The sequence below is a fragment of the Bison bison genome, unplaced genomic scaffold (genome assembly GCF_000754665.1).
Source record: "Bison bison bison isolate TAMUID 2011002044 unplaced genomic scaffold, Bison_UMD1.0 scf7180017864203, whole genome shotgun sequence".
Lineage (NCBI taxonomy): Eukaryota > Metazoa > Chordata > Mammalia > Artiodactyla > Bovidae > Bison > Bison bison.
This window is the reverse complement of record NW_011494775.1, coordinates 574,008-579,175: the sequence shown is the minus strand read 5'-3', so window position 1 is coordinate 579,175 and position 5,168 is coordinate 574,008. Positions and strand designations below refer to the sequence as shown.

The window sequence follows — 5,168 nt, the reverse complement described above, 5'->3', positions numbered from 1 at the left end:
GACTCTTGAGAGTCCCTTGGACTGCAAGGAGATCCAACCAGTCCATTCTGAAGGAGATCAGCCCTGGGATTTCTTTGGAAGGAATGATGCTAAAGCTGAAACTCCAGTACTTTGGCCACTTCATGCGAAGAGTTGACTCATTGGAAAAGACTCTGATGTTGGGAGGGATTGGGGGCAGGAGGAGAAGGGGACGACAGAGGATGAGATGGCTGGATGGCATCACTGACTCGATGGACATGAGTCTGAGTGAACTCCGGGAGTTGGTGATAGACAGGGAGGCCTGATGTGCTGCGATTCATGGGGTCGCAAAGAGTCGGACGCAACTGAACGGAACTGATTAAAAATAAAGTGTTACCAAAAAAAAAGTGTTGGCAGGATGCCGAGATAGGGAACCCATGTGCATTGCTGGTGATAATGTTAGATGGATATAGCCATTATGAATAACAACATGGCAGTTCCTCAGAAGGTTAAACAGTTACCATGACTCAGCCATTCCACTCTTAGGTGTATGCTCAAGAGAAGTAAAAGTGCCTTTTACCAAAGGCACTGTTTGTAATAGTTAAAAAGTAGGAAAAAACCCCATGTCCAACTAATGAATGGATAAACAAAATGTGGTATATCCAAACAATGGAATTATTCAGTAATTAAAAAAAAAAAATAGAGTGCCAGTATATTATTTACATTATACCAATGAAAAATAGTAACAAAAGACCACACTTGCATGGTTCCATTTATATGTAATGTCCAGAATAGGCAATCCAGAGACAGGAGCCAGGGTGGAATGGGGAATGACTGGTAATGGGCACACGGGGGTTTCTTTTTGGGTTGAAAATGTTTTAGAATCATATTGGTGATCATTGCGGAGTAGTGAATAGTGCTTCCACTGCAAGGGGCATGGGTTTGATCCTTGGTTAGAGAACTAAGATCTGGCCTGGTCAAAAAGTTAAAAAAAAAAAAAAAAAAAAGTGCTATGGGAAAGACTCAAAATAGAACTTAGTAAGATATTTCCTTTAAGGTTTCTTAATCTGTAAGCTTACAAGAAAAGCCAAATTCCTGAGAAGTGCTAATTTGTGTTTACCATTAGTAAAAATAATTTTATGTTAAAAAACTACATTACCCATTTTATTAAAAACAAGTAATATGAACTGAATTAGAAGTATAACCAACATATACATGGGATATTACAAGTCCCAGATGTGCCCTGACCAAATCTAATGGTGGCTTTCTTTATCTATCATTATAAATTGATCCAATTTCATATACCCAGACAAAACCCTAACTGAAAAAGATACACACACCCCTATGTTCATAGCAGCACTATTCACAATAGCCAAGATCTGGAAACAACCTTAACGTCCATCAACAGATGAATGGATAAAGAAGATATATACATATAGTACATATATACAATGAATACTACTCAGCCCCACCTCCTGCAAGAGAGAACAAAATAATGCCACTTGCAGCAACACGGATGCAATGAGAGATTACCATACTAAGTCAGTCAGAAAGACAAATGCCGTATATCACACCTTATGTGATAGTGTGGAATCTTAAATATGACACAAATGCACCTACTGACCAGACAGAAACAGATTCACAGACAGAGAGAACAGACCTGTGGCTGCCAAGGGGGGTGGGGGAGGGATGGAGTGGGAGGTTGGAGTTAACAGATACAAGCTATTATATACAGAAAAGAATATTAAAGAAAAAAATAAATGTATATACATATATATAACTTTGCTGTAGAGAAATCAAATTGTAAATCAACTATGTCAATAAAAAATAAATTGAGCCAGTTTATATTTTGAAGGCAAAAGCTGATCTGATATGAGCCAAAGTATGTTAAGAAATGTGATTGTTGTTTTACAAACTGTTTCTACTTGATACTTAATGAGTCTATAGGAAATTACTTCCTGAGATTCTTCAAGATCATGATCCTAAAGGCTATTATAAGTTTAATCATTACAAGTTTTAGTGTCAAAATGAAACAGGTGGGGGCTTTCTTTAGATAAACTGGATAGACTGCCAGAAAACACCTAAAACTTCTTCCTAATTGCTGAGTGTGTTAACTTCACATATATCCAATGTCTGGTGGAAGTCCACAGAAAAAGAAATTAAGACAGATGGCTACAGTGTCAAGTCAAATAGGCTTATGTGCCAAGTGTCATAAGAAAGAAGGGAAGAGGCACAGTGAAAGGAACAACATCAAAAAGTAGAGAAAACCCCCAATATTAGCTTTGTGACCATAAGTGTTTGAAATCTGTGAGTGTCTGTAAACTATCTTCCTAGAATAAAATAATCTTCACAATGTGCATCTTGGTACCAGCACTGGAAAAGAACCTCATAGTTTTCTGCTAGTGGCAAAGTTCACAAGTCTCCTAGTCAGACAAGTTTTCTTTAGAAGGAGACAAGCTGGCTAGCAAGCCCTTCCGCAATCAGGATAGTTGCTCTCAGACTGTCAACTAATGTTGTCTTCAAACCCAGCATTGTTTCTGTTGGGGTATCTACTCAAAACTTAGAAGGCTGGTTCACAACCTTTGTGATACTTTCCTCAATAAACTACAATTTGTGAATTATGAATTACAAATATGTGGTAAAGCATGGTGTGTGCTCTGCTGCCACCCCTTGGACAGGGGAGCCAGATATTCTAGTCAAAGCGGAGAATCAAACAAATTCATGATAAGCAGCTTTAGTGGTCACCATAAATACAAGCAATGATCATGAAATTAAAAAATCAGACATATATACAATTGTAGTGGCCATGTTCCAGTTTCTGAATTAGATGGAAAAAGAATTGCCAAATGAAACAATTTGGTATCTTCTATTACAAAACAAAAACAAAGCTCTTTTAGCAATCAACTGTAACAAACTGCTTTACTTCCAATATTTATCTTGTTAGGGACCTAAATTTCTTAAACACTTTTTGATAATTCCTTCTGGAGTTTTGCGAAATCTTACAGGCCAAAGAGGAGAAAAAGGAGTTTGCTCTAGGAGGGGCTGGAAAAATTAGGCAAGTAAATTTAACTTCAAACTTGTTTTAGATTGTAGGTGTCACCTTATTATATGAAACTATACAAGAGAGGGAAAAGTTGCAATCTGAGCTTTACTGACTTGTATTTGTTTTCAGATGAACAATTCTCAAAAGAGAATTTCTTTACCCTGGGGCTTTTGGACTCTTTAGGGACCAAAAGAGTTTAGCTACTTCTCAAAAGGGCTCAGTTGTAGGAAATGTAATGAGAAGGGGCTAAAATAGCAGCAGGGTGGAGGCTCAGAGATCAGAAAGCTAACAGGCAACAAACCCAAAGGAGGTAAAATTTGAGGCTAAAGAGAATGCTGGAATAAATTAACTGAGGGGCTGAAATGCCTAAAGGAAGTCCCTAAAGCAGGATAATCATGTGGAGGACAAAGCAATGACCTTAAGATAAGCAGCTATTTACTTTTCACTGTGGATAGGTTAAGAAGATAAGCATCCATTAAGCAACTTTACTGTATAGCACCAGAGTTGGGCAACCTTAAACTCACATCCATTTAACATCCTAGAAAGGACAGAGTAGTAGAGATACCTAAGAACATAATCTTGTTATGGAATTCCACTTTAAAAATTGGTAGATTTCTACGAAGTTGTTAAATATGAAGCCACTTAACAGTTAGTCTTGGCTTCTTACTCATTTTGAATTCTGACTAATGTTTAAGAAAAAACTGGGCTTCCCTGGTGGCTCAGACAGTAAAGAATTTGCCTGCAATGTGGGAGACTCAGGTTGGATCCCTAGGTCAGGAAAATCCCCTGAAGGGAATGGCTACTCCAGTATTCTTGCCTGGAGAATCCTATAAACAGAGGAGCCTGGTGGGTTACAGTGCATGTGGTCACAGAGTGTCACATATGACTGAGCGACTTTCACTAGTTTCCCTTTGGGCCTCTCTCTACCCAGTCTTGAGGACTTCCCTGGTGGCTCAGACGGTAAAACGTCTGGCTGTAATGCGGGAGCGGGGTTCAATCCCTGGGTCAGGAAGATCTCCTGGAGAAGGAAATGGCAACCCACTCCAGTATTCTTGCCTGGAAAATCCCATGGGCGGAGGAGCCTGGTAGGCTACAGTCCATGGGGTCACAAAGAGTCGGACACAACTGAGCGACTTCATGTTCACATTATACCCAGTCTGGGGGAAACCTTTAGTTTCTGAATTCATCTGACACCACTGGGGATGAAGATACAAGGATTATTTAAAGAGATGGCCTCTACTTTAGTTTAAAGGCTTCATGATTTGTATGTTGGGTTTGATAACAGCAAATTAAAAGCTTTTCCAGGAATTTTATGACTGTCCAAGTGGTTAAGACTCTTGTTTCCACTGCAGGGGGCACAGGTTCAACCCCTTTTTGGAGAAATAAGATCCCACATGCCTCACAGAACAGCCAAAAGAATAAAACTTGGGGGAAAAAAAGGGGGGGGGGAGCTTCTGGTTTTTAAAAATTAAAAACAGTTTTTCCAGGAAAAGTTTCCAAACAAAATAAACACTCCTTTACCCCCCACCTGCCCCTCAGGCAAGCCAGAGTTACTAGACCAGTTTGTGTAAACACCAAAATAAAACCAAGAAAGCTGAGTATTTCATTTGAAGTAGAGCAAAGAGTCCTCAAGGGAGAATGAAAAATAAAGCTCTCACTAAGGAGTTGCTGGCAGTGTAAGCAAACTACACCTTTTAATTTTAACAGTTTTCATCCATGCCTCTGCTTTGTCCCTATGTCCCTTTCCCCAAATCAGAAGGCTCTCATTCAAGTCAGTGGATTATGAGGCACACAGCAATGATTCACAGGCAGGCTGTAAAAAAGACACAACATACAGTGTGCTATGTAAGGTGTCTAGGGGCCTCTGTTTTCAGACCCCTTCTTGTTCTCATCATTTTAGGGGTACATTCCCTTTTCAAAGAAGAGTTCAGCAGTGCTTCCACTCAGAGGACTAACTTCTGAGAAATAAAACAGCTGGGAGACAGAAGGAGTAGTTGTAAATAGACTAAATACGGACAGTTAAACAAACTAGACACAACTTAGGAAAAGCAAGAGAATTTAAAGAGACAGCTGACAGCTTTCTCTTCCTGCATTCTCAAAGGTGACTGCTGAAAGAAAAGTTTCTCTCCCTAGAATGGGCAGTCAGGGGTAGTACCACCAGTAACTT

General features: G+C 39.5%; 1 protein-coding gene across 1 annotated transcript in view; it reads right to left on the bottom strand.

Moving 5' to 3' along the window:
* Positions 1–5,168, bottom strand: part of ETF1 (eukaryotic translation termination factor 1) — a 29,641-nt gene that overhangs the window by 13,376 nt on the left and 11,097 nt on the right.